Source organism: Gasterosteus aculeatus, chromosome Y (genome assembly GCF_964276395.1).
Source record: "Gasterosteus aculeatus chromosome Y, fGasAcu3.hap1.1, whole genome shotgun sequence".
NCBI classification, from domain to species: Eukaryota; Metazoa; Chordata; class Actinopteri; order Perciformes; family Gasterosteidae; genus Gasterosteus; species Gasterosteus aculeatus.
In genome coordinates, this window is record NC_135709.1 from 17245594 (window position 1) to 17260527 (window position 14934).

Here is a 14934-nt window from a genome sequence, read left to right on the forward strand (position 1 = left end):
ACTTCTCGTAGTGTCCAATAATAATGCTTTTTTTCTAGTCTTCAAGTTGTAAGATTTGGTTACGTAAATGTTTTTGGGGGGGATTTTACGTCACCAAATATATTCCAATATATTGTGGCTCTACTAGTATCTTATTTCTTTTCTTTCTTTTCTTCTTTTTAGCAGGTTGAGTCATGAAGATGGATATTGAAGCCACAGTGGATTAACTGTCAGTCAAGTGAAGTCATAGCTGGAGCACAAGCACCGCTCTTAAACTCAAAATCTATAAGGGTGCAGATCGCTCATCTGTATGTGCTGCAGTGTGATGATGAGTGACGCTCAAACCATTGCCTGCATCAACTCGAATACTTGCGGCTCCTGCAGGTAATGAGCAGGTGAGCCTTTGCTTTGCAGCAAGCTTCTCTCTCTCTTTTCTCTTTTTTTTTCATTTAGTTTTGTCACCCTGAGAGGAATGCGTTGCCACTGGGCTTGAATCCCAGCGATTATTTGTTGAAATCACCCATACAATGCACATGCATGTTTTAGACCTAGAGCTCAATTCTGTTTTCCTTTACCTTTGGGCTCTTTATCTGAGTGGGCTTTTAATAATGTATCATTCCGTGACCCATGTTGATTCTGTCCTAATTTGTTACAGGTGAGTGTGCGGCAAATGATGAGGTAAGATTTATTGTGTCAACTTTAATTGAATAAAAAGACCTGCTTGGAGTTTGTGGAATGATTGGACTGAGAGGGATGCTGTCTGACAAATGGGGACCCAATGTGCCTTCAGTCATAGAATCATGGATATCATGATGGGTTTTGAGGACTATAGGGGACTCTACGGAGTGTATGTTTCAAACTGGGAGGTTCTTTTGTAACAAAGACCAAAAGAGGTGTTTTTCTTTAGAATTTTGAACATAACTAATCCCAACTGGTTCACTTTTACAGGAATATTACTCCTTTAATATGCTATTGTACAGCAAACTTCACTGCAAACAATCAGATAATTATATTTCCAAACTTGAAATTCTTTGGCACCCCCCCTGTAGATGCTCGTAACTCCTCGAACCAACTGGAATTGAGATTCCAGTTTCCAGAGTCTGTGTGTGTGTGTGTGTGTGTGTGTGTACACATACACCATTTGTTATAACAAAAACATTTATCCTCACTTTAGGTCTTCCACTATACCAACCAGCAGGGAAAATAGTGATGCCCAAGGTTAGGTTTTTTAATGAAAGACCTCATGTAAAGCTTAAAGTTAGTAATCATCTTCAAAAACATTTTTGTTATATTTGTGGAATTTTTCCATACATCAGTACAACAATCAATAAATCAAATGCGCTGAAAAAAGAAAAGAAAAAGCTGCTGTCTCTGGCGCAGAGGACTGTAACAATCCAATCATAGAATTTAGCCCATTTTAAATGATGAACGGGCTACCTGCCTGTATGCATTGCTCATCAGTATTCCACAAGCAGTCATTTACGTTCACTAAAAAAGTTTTCTTGTCAGTTTCAAACGCCTACCAATCCTTGCCTTGAAATTTTTTCATTTTATCAATCGTCAGACAACATCCCAAAATGTCAGATCTTGGTCCCCCAAATAACAAATGTCACTTGGCCAAGACACCAGCCCACTGTAGGCTTGATGGCAGCTTGCATCCACTTTATCTGCATGTCTGTGTGAATGATGATGTGAGGCTGGTGGTCAGTCTACCGCTTTAATCCAGATGGAAATATCTAACAAACTAAGTAGATAATTCCAACTGTATTTTATTCAGATGTTAATTTGTCCTAAGTTAATGATATTTATGTTACCATTCAGCTACATCCCAATAACGAATCATAATCAGAATGCATATCTCCATGACTTTCCTTGAAGTGCTTCCAGCAGGTCAAAGTTATCACTCCAATATCTCATTATCTACCAGATGGATTGGCACCAAAAATATTACAATAACTAAAGCTATATAGAGGGACTATGCTGTGTGAGCATGTGAGAACCAAGTTATAGCAGTTATCACTCTGACCAGCATGCATAAGTAAAACACATTCACATGCAAAGCACATTCAAATGTGCATATGCAGGAATCAGCAGACACAGGGAACTACACAAAACCATGAAGACCGAAAGACACAGACAAATTCCGAATGCTGACATTTGGTATACTGGCCTAAATATGTGAACAGTTGTTAGGTCTTATCACATTAGTAGCCATGAAAAAACTGAACCCCTCTTTAAAGTCTGTGGAAAGAGCGAGAGGGAAATGTTTTACTCCCGCCTCCGAGGGAGTGAGAGGTGGCCGTCTAGCTGAGAGGAACATGTGCCAGATTCTCAAAGACTACTCTATGGCTCCTGGGTCAAGCACCTCTTGGCTGTAAACGGGATTCTTCTCATCATTTTTTTCACTGAATCACACGCTGCCCTTAAAGAACCGGCTCAGCTTGTTTTTGTATAAAATGCATCATTTTTGATATAGTACTAATCTCCCAGGGAGTGTGGGAGGTATCTGTAAGTGGGGTCAGGGGAGGGCGGGTGTGTGTGAACCGACTGACATACAGGCGACTATTGTAGTGATATCTCATGGGTGCTGATGAATCTGGGTTCGAACTGGTGAATAACATCGTAGTGATCTGGTCTTCCAGTAAGAACTCTTCGCAGGGTTGGAATAAGTTGTGAAAGCTGTTGTATGTCCAGGTCATGGTCAGTGTGTCATCACTGGTCTGGTTTATCTCTTGGTCAACTTTAAAGATGACCTGGGAGCTTTACTGGATATACTTCAGTCTGACGATATGCATTGAACAGAAATGTAGCCGAATTTCTCCTCCTTTTGTTCTATTATGACGCCTGAAGAGACTCAACCTTTAAAAGGACACTTTAGCAGCTCACTACGTATTTTATATTCCTCCCTGTTTGGAAAGAAGCCGTTGAAGCTATTCTATTAAAACCGTACAGAGAAAAGTGTGTATGTGCAGGTCATATCACAGCACATTACATGCAACCATCAAGCATGCATCATTAAACCTGTGCAATTCTCCAAATCTTCTATTGTATACCTTCAGTAGACCATAGATTTATAATCTCAAACAGTGACCGGAACCAGGCTACAGTCTAAAGAGCATTTACTCAAAAACATTCCTTCTCTGGCCTGACAGTGAGCTTCATGCCTCACACACTGATAGCAAGTGTGTCTCCCTCATCATACAGCTGCACACCAGGCGTGAGAGTGAGGTAGAGCTGAGGAAGGACAGAAGGGCACAGAGAGTGAGATGGAGATGGAGAGAAAGACAATCAGAAAAAACAGCCAACAAAGTACAATACAAGTTCAATAAAAATAAAGAGAGAGAGAAGCAATTGGTTTTCTGTTTGCCACAATCTCAAGAAAGCAAAAGTTGTTTTATGAAAACAAAAGCTGCTGGAGAAAAAAGGAACACAAGAGGGAAAAAAACGAAATCAGTGGAAACAGCGTAGTGGTGAGAAAGTTCAAATTTAGTGGAGCAAAGTGTTCAAATCTTTTTTTTCTCCTCAGGGCGTTATTGGAAGCCTCTCCCATCCGTCTGGGCAGGACTCGGCTCTCCCTCTTTGCCTCCCTACTGCCTCCGTCTTCCCTCTGTCATATTTCACTGCAGCAGAGTGTAACTGGAGCTATGCGATGACCACAGGGTGAGAAGGGAGTGCGCAAAAGGGAGACTGAGATAGTGGAAAGGAGTTTGGATTCATTGGGCAGCACACACAGGTGAGGTTAATATCCTACCAGCTTGTGAGTGTTCCTTGTGCATGAGTGCACTTTCCATGTGCATGTCTGAGTCAACATGTCTTTTGGTGCGAGTCTGACTCTGATTATGGTTGAATTAGAGCATTGAGCAAGCTGCTGCAGTGGAACTGTGGAACTGTCAGAGATTGAAGGCTTGTTATTGATATGTGTTATTTGGTGTAGTCTTCATACCAGGGATCAGACTTTAAAGCGTGTGTGACACGTTTGCCTTGCAAAATCCCAGTTTGGTGCATATATGAAGTAGAGCAAAAGACCCGTAAAAGTCACTGCACACCAGTGCATATGTATGTACCTGCACAAGTGTTTGTTTCTCTTCGATTCTGCTTTAAATTGTGGTCACTTGGAGATCAGTGCACATCAACAAATTGTTCAGCTGTGTGAGCAGTGGACAGAGAGACGGACGGACAGAGAGCCAAGAACTCATCTGGCCACAACATGGGCTGCCTGCACATTTTGCCATCACATTTAGAATTGGTAAATTCCTTTTTGTTTCAGATTTTTCACTTGCAACCAAGATCTGATGTTAGGACAGTAATGAGAAGCAGAAAACAGATTGAATAAATTGTAACGTAAGAGCATTTGCAGAATATACAAGCATAAATGCATTACTCTCAATATACTTTTAAAATGCCGAGAAGCAGCCGCATTGGCGGTCTCATCCTGCCCTTACCTGCACGCCAGAATGCTGTACACGCTCGTATGTAATGTTCACTCCTCAGAATATTTTTTATCTCATCGCCCCCCCGGATTGATTTAACTCTGCATTGTGGTTATCTTGCTTTGCTTTGAGGCCACTGATGACAGCTCAGAGAGCGGAAAGCTTCCAGGGTGTGGCTGAGGCACCTACGGGTGGGGCGCAGGTAGAGCACATAGGGAGATCACCTCGGAATGTTTGGGATTCTTCCACAGCGCTGCGTCTGCGCCAGATACACACCTGACGCGCCAACCTCTGTGCCCCTGCGCGACCTCTGTGCCCTTCGCCACCCACCGTGCAGACCGCTTCCCTTTCCCTCCTGCACCCGGCTTCAGCCTCTGTGCCCAGTGACTGAAACCTGCTCAGTCATGCCAGTCGGCCTCCTTGTGTGAGCCCAGCTACCACACACATTAAAACATGGAAAATTGTCCTCACAGCTGCCAGATGTGGTATTCGCCCTGTGTGCAATGTGTGCCTCCGCCCCGGCGTGCCATCAGGATGTCTGAGTAAAGGAGACAGCAATATAACAGTTCGCAGGTGGGACTCGCTTTCTGTTCTTGAACATCTGAGTTATTGATTAGCAATACAAATCTAAGAGCCTTCATACTGAGCTTTTTTTTTCTCGTAAGTGCCTCTATATTACATACTCTCTGTCAGTGCTTGAGATAATTACCTTGATTATTAGGTTCCACTCCCAATGGAAAAAGGAAGTGTGTGTGCCAGGTATTCCCTGGTAAACCTTTATTGGTGAACTGATTGATTTATGAGATCGGAGGGGGGTAGTGAGGTCAGCCATCCAGGTGTGCAATGTCGCCAGCCAAAGGTGCCAGATGCAGATTCCAGCGACGACAATGGAATAGACTTAGTGGGTTTGAAATAAAATGTGTGTGTGTGTGCTGCTAGTTGAGAGAATCACAAAGCTAAGAGTGTCATTAAGGAAAGAAGTGGGCATGCTGGAAAGGGAATAGTGTAACAGAAGAGGGAGACAGCAAAGCAAGATAGTCCCTGTCCAGCTGTTAGACAGCAGTGTTGGCCGGTACATGGGGCTCTTGCAATGGCCCAGTCAATGCCGCTGGAATGAAACAAATATCAGCGCCGCAGACTTTAAACCTCATGTTATTTCTCCAGCTCCTGCCTCTATGCTTGCTTCTCAATCCCATACTCCTCCTTCCTCGCCGTAGTGGTCCGGTATTGGCGTGTCATTCGTTCTTTTTCAATATCTGCTTGTTTTTTCCTTTCTGTTGTCTTCTTTCATCTTTCTTACATTTCACCTCTGAAGTTCATTGATTAAAAAGGATCAACCCATCTCTCTAAGTCAGCATGACTATTTAAGTATAAGTGCTTTTTGATTCAAAAAGAAATTCCGGGAGAAAATAAATTCTTTCTTGTCACTACTAATTGGTCCAACCTAACACACTATGTCTGTATAAAACATTGACCTATACAAGAGTATGTCTCTGAAGTAAGCAAACAGAGAGAGTGTCTTTGGAGCAAACGCCTGCAGCTCGTAGTGTGTTCTGTACGAGGGTACAAGTTACTGCGGGTTTTGCGTGCACTCGCTTGCTAAAATATTCCTGTTTTCATCAATGACAAACATCAGGGTATCGGGTTCTGGTCGACCAAATAGTACCTAATTTAGGGAGAGGCAGGAAATCAGAAACAAATGGCGTTATAAACCACAAACGTAGCTGGAAGGGAGAGTCTGTCAGTGAGCCCAAACACAGCATTTCCTCTCAGGTAAGTGTTTCCTCTGCTTAACTAAAGCAACATCTTTGAAGCCATTTGATTCGCTCGGGATCTGGCTTCCGAATCCATTCAACAATTTAGCAATTTACATCAAAAGTTACTACCCCCATGCTTTATAGCTGCCTATGCCCACTTTTATCATTTGGGATTTCATGGCTACACTTAACTGATGCTTTTGAGGAAGGCTCAACTTAACTGGCTTATGTTTATTTAGAATTCCTCGGATGAGTTGTTCCTCAACTTCTTCCTTCCCAGTCAAAGTTTGAGTTGTTGTTTCCTGTGTATCTTTGAGTATAAATTACTGATAATACTGTAAAATGGATACCCAGTTGAATTCTGTCATTGAATGTATAACTTTACATGGCGAGGAATCATTGAAAGCTGAAAACAGGTGGAATATGTTCATCTTTTGAAAAGGGAAATGCCACCGTTGCTGTTGTGTTTTACCCATGTGAGTCCAAGGCCTAACAGATGATTAAATATCTGTCCTCTTATTCTGAATACCAACAATATACGCTTTCTTTCTTTTTTTTAGCAAATGGATACAGCAATATTGTTTCAGAGTGAAGTACTGTATCCAGTGACGGTAAAGCCAATATACGTTGTATCCTGTGGAAACATTGTGTGCAAGCACCTCAGCCTTCGAGCCTGAAGCACCAAACAACCAGCTGTGACCTTTACCCCATTTGTGCACTTTCTCTGTGTCCTTAGAGCACCGGGGGCAGAGGCGTGGAGATAACAATGCCCTGTCACCTGCCAGGACTTTTGGCTCATGACTTATTTAATTAACCCATATTCCAGTTTTGTTTGATGGACAAAATATAACAATTTGCACCCAGTTCTGTGAAAATAACAGTTATCTACAAGCTGGACTTAATTCACCACTTTACCTGATTTGGATGCAAACCTTGTGAGATCATAAAGTCTCCCAGAAGGGAGATTTAGCAACGACGCCAGGAGGGGTAGAAGAAGCCAGAGTTAACGCACTCCAGGAGTAAAGCACAGACGCACACTGTGCAGATGCAATCACACACTGTACCCTGGCACTGGATAACAATAAGTTGGAGGGGAGTAGCGGTTTGTCAATTCAATCAGACAGACGATAGGTAAATGCTTATTTTTGTGAAGTTGGGGCAGATGTTTTTCCAGCGGTGAAGTTATTCTGAGAGTGTGCTTACTAAGCAGATTTACAGCGTGAAGGGTGAGTGGGAACGCTGCGTCTGGCCATCATCCTCGCCTTTTCCACCTTTCTTTGAAGTAACTTAAGTGAAACAAGACTACTGCCGTATCATTTCGTTCTCCACACAGCCAATGAATGGGCGAGGAAGCGAGAGGGAGAGAGTTCTTTTGAGAAGTCAAGTTTGCACAAACTTAAATGACTGTGACTCAGGTTTCCTCTATTTGTATATGAGTGTGTGCATGTGTAGATTCGTGGTTGCATGGCTCTATGTGTCTGTTGTGTGAGCATGCATGTGTTTGTCATAATAGTAAAAGTCCTTAACTCCTCGTGGCCGCAGCTCTGTGGTCACATGGACTAGACGAACTCAGACATCACTCTCACACACACACACACATACACACACACACACACACACACACACACACACACACACACACACACACACACACACACACACACACACACACACACACACACGTACACTCCGAGCACCTTGAGGTGACTCCCCATGGCAGGGGGCCCAGTGTGTCACAAAACCGCAAAGCTGTACATTCCCAGACTCTAAGCGGGATTAGATTAACAAAGTGGAAAACTCGCATCTCTAGGCAAAGGCTGTGCTTAGTCTGATTGAATCTGTTTATCTGCACATGCACATAAACAGGGTCTGTAAGAGTCATGTCAGCTTAAGGAATGTGGGACGAAGCGGTCTGGACTGGTTGTATTTCTATTACATTATGTGAATGTTCTCCAGTAAGCCTCCATGGGCCGGCATTTTATAGCTGCATAAATGGCTCTGTGGGCCACATGCCTGTTTTTAGCTACAGTAGTATATCATCTTACACTAAATGGCGTTTTTGATTGGTGGTAAATTGTGGGTAACTCATTGCTACCATGTTGGCTTCAGATTATTATTTTGACAGTTTTAACAGAAAGGACACTGTTAACAACTCACACCCCAGACCGTTTTGTAAAACCAACCCGTATGAAATGGATTATTTAGCTGTAAACTGCACCTGTACAGTGTTTGAGCAGTTTAACGTCCATATGACTGCATGAAATGCACGTGTGCCAGACTTTTGGACTGTGAAAGGTGCTTTTATTCTTTAGGAGCGGGGTGTCTGATGGGAGGGTTTAGATGAGCATATGGAGAGTGTTATGGCATGCTTCTTTGTGCTGCAGGAATGGTTCCCTTGATTATGGTGATGCTTAATTTCTACCACAGACACTTTTAGGAGTGTACCCACATTTTAGGGTTGAGTATGGCTTTCAGTACATCATAGAAAAAGAATGATAGGCTGCAACATTTTGTTTTGGAACATTTTTTACAAGGCTGTTTGTGTGTTTGTGTTTGGAGACAGATGAAAGCCACGCGTGTATTGTTTTTAGTTTGATAGGGTCCAGTATCCATTAAAGCTGCATGGAGTGGGTAGAGGCTGGTGAGAGTGGGCTTGTTGTGGACGAGCCTGGTGGTAATAACCCGCTCACCATTTGCAAGTCCGTGATAATTACCTGATACAGCCGACCATGAGAACGCCGCATTCAAGTTCAAAGCATCAAAAGTATCTGACAGCGACGGTTGGCAGATGCTGCAGAGGAAAGTAACAGCAAATAGAGACGGGTTGTGGTAAGCAGTGCAGAGTAAGCAGTGATGTGCTGAGGGAGAGAAGAGGAGCACAATGCCACCATCTGCTAGCCACATGCGCACCCCACAGCAGTCACATAAATCTCAGCCGAGTTCAACAATGCAGGGCTGCATTCCACCGGGCTGAACGTGCGCTGGCTAGCTACCTCAACAGAATTGTGCTGCTCATGTGACATTCGCGTTGAAGCCATACACTCAGCCAAATGGATCATGACAAAGTACAATGAATAGACCTGGACACTGGAATTTATCTCAGCAAAGCGTGAGAGTATTCAAGAATTGCATCAGCAACTCAACAACTCATTTTACGTTGTCCCTTTAAATGCTCCGTTTTAATTGTACCGTCAAAGCACTGCGGGTGAACTGTGCATTTGAAAGCCCAGCCAACGAGAAGGCCCGGTCATGAACATCACAGTCGCAGTGTGGCAGCTTGGAAGTGGGGGCAATGCTCCAAGAACAACATCTAAAACGTTGCAGCAGAAGCAGTACAGTTCAACTGTGCCGAGCAATGATCGGCGGAATTGGTTACAAGGTAACATCCAGCCAAAGGTCTTGCTTACAGCGCAGGAACACAATGACACTATGGTTGCTTTAAGGAGAGGTAAAGCATGAAATAACCATAGCCTCCGGGTGTGCCATTGCTCTTCGCCCATCCTCCATCAGTCCTCCATCAGCATACTTCTGCTATGAGGCCACAAGATTCACAGCCAAAGTGGCCGCTGTCCTTATCCTCTGTTTGTGAGGTAAATGAAGAAACGTCCTTTGGAATATAACCGAGGACAGCGGGGAACACTCACAGAGGCTACGGGAGACGGCCAATGAATTCACAATTGTCCAAATACATTAAGCACATTGACAGCTGATGAAAGCCTTTGGCTTGTGAGATTACTATTGATCCAACTGGCTGTCCTCAAACAACAACGCCTAGTTTGTCGATTATTCTATGGTTTTAACTTCTTCCTGATATTATTTAATCTGGTTTACTGTTATCACAGCACATATCACAGCACATACTACAAATAGTAGTAATATCGTCCTCTCTGACTGCTGGAGGGACGTAGAGCGCTGCGCTGCATCAAGATGGCCTGATTATGCAGCTAATAACATGCTCAGTCAGCAGCTGCAGGACAGGGACAAATGTGACTTCCTGAATCCAAAATACTGAAACTATTGTTGAGTCAGACTTATCCCTGCAGCAGCAATCTCATTAAGTTATGATATCAAGCAGCTTACCGTAAGTCCCAGAAACGGGGGGGCTATCTTGTAAATGATTGAACAAGAAAGGTGCTCATGGTTGTATTGAGCATATTACACATGTACTGGTTGAATGTGCAACCTTTATTTTAGATTTAGATTCAGAGCGTTTGCTTATAGGGCTACTTAGCGGGTTGCTTAATCAACATGATTTGGTGATATGATAGTGATAAATGGACGAGCAGAGTTTGTAAATCTATCCATTCTGTGCATAACACAAAACAAATCACTAGCCTGAACTCGAGTTCAGGCTGCCCCATGTTCCATGTCGAAGTGTCCCTGAGCAAGACACCTAACCCCTAATTTCTCCCCAGGCAAAATGTGAAAAAGCCATGGGTTTAAAGTGTAATGTAAGTCGCTTTGGATAAAAGCATCTGCTAAATGACTTGTAATGTAATGTAAAGGGAAGATGAAAGCCCATATCTCCCGTAGCCATATCAAATAAGATGTTCAAAGAAATAACATTATTACTAAGGTGTTTTGGGGGATGATCAAAACAAAATTGATGAAAGAAACAATCGTGTCATACACCGCTAGTTGCGCTCCTCTTTGTCTGCCCTGCAAAGCATAAAACTTGTCCATCTTGCCTATCTTTATGTCTACTTTTTTTTCTCTTATACTTCTTCCTTTCATGATCAGCCAGCAGTTTTTGGACATGTGAGACGTAAAAAGAAAATGCACGAAAGAGAAGAAGAAAGAAAGGACAGTTCTAAAGGAATATGGCTTGTATTAATCTGGAAATATTGCTTTACCTCATCTGAACTAAATTACTGGCCTGAACTTGCTGTCCTCAGAAAGCAGGCCGAGCGCCACCGGCGGCCCAGATGGGCCAGGAGTGGTCGGCAGATTTGTCACCAAGACCGCGGTGAGCACATGAACCCCTGTTCTGTCGTGCTCTTTAACTGGATGGATCCAACGGGTTTCTTTGTTGTTTTTGGGGCTCTTATTTTGTATGCCGTGTCACTGGAGATGATCCTTTGACCTGTATCTTTGTGGCTTATTCCATGTCTATTGTTAAGAGGCCTTAACAAGAACTATGAGCAGAAGATAATAGGAACTAATTAGTTTTTGTAAATTTCCTGCTAGTTCATGACAGCATTTGAACAATTCTGTGGACGACCTTATAAACACAGTCATAGTAGTGCCTGGTTGTTTTTTAAGACCTGACTGCACATTGCTGGAGGCCATGAAATCTATAGTCGGACGAGTGGAGCATGCTTATGGCGCGACTAAAGCTTTCCAAGGCGCATGCGGTTTCCACTGGTGAAAAGCAGGGGCAGGCACAAGTGACTGTAACTTCTCTCACTCCCAGACATTTAAGGCTGCGATTGCACATGCTACGAGTAAACACCAGCCCATCTGCTCCTTCTTTCACCATCACTTGAGCAAAAGTGTCACACAAAAATGTTACCATGCTATAGACAGGAGTTCCAGTCGAATACAGATGTATAACTATCATGTCATAAACCAATGGCCAGTGGCATTGAGTCTAGAAATTCTTGTTGTGATGTTTGCACATGACTCCACCTGTCAGAGATGAAGGTCAAAGGTTCTCAAACTATGCGTAGAGCCATCAGAAGAAAAGCTTCCTGGCCTCACTCTCCTCTGGTGTTTAACAGCGCTTGACTCCAGAGATACAAAGAGGCTTTTTGTTGACATTTGGTCCGGAGGAAGCCCACAGCGGAGGCGTGTTTGTGTTCTTCCGTCAACTGAAGTACCTGCCTTTAAAAAAAAATTACAAGACAAAAGAACGCTGTGATTTGTTCCCAAAAAACATCTTTCTTGAGAGAAATCAGAAATAAACGTGATGTCTTTGACAACAGTCTCTGACAGAAACCAGCAGGAAGGTTACAGCAGTTGTGAGTGCCAGGGGTTGAACAGGGTCATGCTTCAGCCACAAAAACAAACGCGAAACACATGCTGCACGTACCATACTCTGCATCTGTACTTACATATTTAAATCATGGGAAAGCAGATGAAATACTGATCGTGAAGATATCAATTAATCGATCATTGCGGCCAGTAATATAAAATACTGTATTTGCAATGATTATTCTCAAAGCTTATGATCTTAGGTGTCAGTTTTAAGATTAAAGGAATACAAGAATAGCTTTACCTAAATTAAACGGCCCTTGAGCAGTCGGAGTGCCAAATTACATTGAGTACATGCTCTTAAATCCTCTGATCTGTTATTAATATTTTCTAATGTATTACAACTGCCTGCAAGTGAGCAGCTCTGCATTTTGACAAGAATCTGCATTACAGCCCTCCTTTGATGGTTTCCCATAAAATCCATACGCTGTATATGATCTATGGAGTAACAGTGTCGTCAAAATAGCTGAAACCAACAATAACACAGATACTAGGGATTCAACTTCATGTATCAAATGACAATATTCTATAGTGCAGCTTCAGCTTAATGCCACATTATCATCATATAAGGAAGTATCTTCTGCTTGCACATGCACGATCATATTTCCCAGTATTGTTGCAAATTAACTCTTTAGAGAGCCGGCTATTTTGTGAACGCTACTGCAGCAAACTCTACGAAAGTGTTTGGTATCTAACAACAAAAAGTTGGCCTGAGCCTCATTCGCAGGAGAGCTGGATTCTGGTCAGTGTCTCAGTGTGTTTGTACAGTTACCTGGTTTACGCATAGCCAACCTCTGACCTCAGAAAACACATCCCCGTGGGAGAGGGAAATGTGCCTGTTAGAGGCCCACGCGTGGGCGGTGGAGTGGTTTTATACACAGACTGGCATTATCTGCATCTCCTGCCCCACTCAAAGGCCAGCCCCACTAAATATACCCTACGAGGCCTTCCCAGGCTCTTCTGGGCTGAGGAGATGCGGTCAATGCTTGGACCAAAGGCCAATGGCATGGCTGTCGACCTCCATGGAAAGTATTTTAAGGTCAATTACAGGGTACAGTGCCTTTAGATGGTCGACTGGTGCTGAGGAGGCCTCATATTAAAGGTTTATGTGGAGAAGGACCAGAGAAGATTGCCTTAGCTCACCCCAGCTCTCATTGTTACCACACAACCATTAGGACTGTCAACTCTCAAGGCTTCATGGGTGATGTGTGCTCTGTGTGCTAAAACATACAGGACTTGTCAAGCAGCACCAATTTATAAATTACATTGTTATAAAACCCAAATATCACTCAAACCCTTTTTTCCAAATCTGTGAGCTTTTCTTTTGACTTTAGAGGTTAGATATGTCTTCCTGCAAGCTCAACATTGCATACAATGCTGGGCACAACGTAGGGACATTGTTACCATTGTTATTAATCACTACAATAATAAATAAATAAACAGGGCACCATCCTAAAAAGGGACTTATAACCAAACCATAAACCAAGTCTCATAATTGATATTCTCTCTTTAAGAGCGAGGAATTTGGAGGTTTCAGTTCGTACACTGGCTGTGTTTTACGTTTTCACATGTACAGAGAAATTGACAGAAAACCTCCTTAAAGTATAACAGGGTTTATTACCTTCCAACAATACTAATCTGATCAATACCTTTTGAAATCAACGAAAGCTAACAAATAAAAACATGCATTTACGCATATGGAGTGGGAGGTGTGTGTGTGCGTACATGTGAGCTAGCTGCTAAGCTAACGACCACATGGCAGGCCATGTGTGGCAGGAGGCTGTGTTTGTACACCACGTGTGTTCCTCCCATAGTTAAACATCTGTCTGTAGGTAAATCCAGAGCTGCCAACTTTTCAAAAAACCTTGGAGTGAGATTTTGTCGGGGGTGACCAAAATTTTGCCGCGCACGCAGCCACACACGTTGGTGGCTCAAATATCAGGAAATTGGAATTCATTTGGCGTAGTACCCATGTTGTACCCTGCATTCTGGTGGTTTGTGGGGCCCAAAGTCGTTGATAGGGGCGGCCTACTGAATATGGACAACATTGGTTACATTCTGTGAAGCAAAGACATAGCTGATGGTCCACCCCCAGGACATTTTGGTTTAAGTAGATGTTATTTCATGCATTCTCGTGGATTTTTGGGTGGTATGCCTGAACTTATTCTGATTTATGTTCATCTGCTCATGACTTGTTGGGCCTTCTAGACTTGAGCTGAACATTCAACCAGAAAACTATTGCTGTGCCTCAATGACTGTCTATGTACCACAATATAGCCCAATTAATAGACCTGTGTTTAAGATTAGATTAGCAGCAGTGCTGCTTGTTATGACAGCTGAGTTTACATTCACCACTCAAAATCACACGCACAAACACAACAAATAATTTCTTTCAAGATTTAAAGTTTAAGAGAGTGAGTACTTAATTGAACCACATGTCATTAACATACCTTAGTCTTTGCTCCTCCTGAGTTTCTCCCGCGGTTGTGTCTGTTTGAAAATCTTCTTCTGTTGCTAACTTCGGGACTCTTTGGGGTAAATAGGATGTCTATGCAGCGAATGGGTTTACAGATGCGCTCCTTAGCGCCATCTATTGTCGGGGAGTTTGAAAAGGAACGAACGCGCTTCGGCCCAAAATCAGATTTTTTTTTTTGCCGTGAGAAATTGGTTGTGTGGCGTGAGTGCGTGTGAAAACATGCAAAAGCGTGTGTCACACAGCGAAACCGTGAGAGTTGGTAGGCCTGGTAAATCTATATGTGTGGAGGGACAGGTGTGTCGGTTAGTTCATGATAAAA

General features: G+C 43.0%; 1 protein-coding gene across 1 annotated transcript in view; it reads left to right on the forward strand.

The window, feature by feature from the left end:
* Positions 1–3582: 3582 nt before the first annotated feature.
* Positions 3583–14934, forward strand: part of LOC120812589 (uncharacterized) — a 65086-nt gene continuing 53734 nt past the window's right edge. The window contains exon 1 of the mRNA XM_040168708.2: positions 3583–3712. The gene's annotated coding sequence lies outside the window, so the exon portion shown is untranslated. The remainder of the gene's footprint in view (positions 3713–14934) is intronic.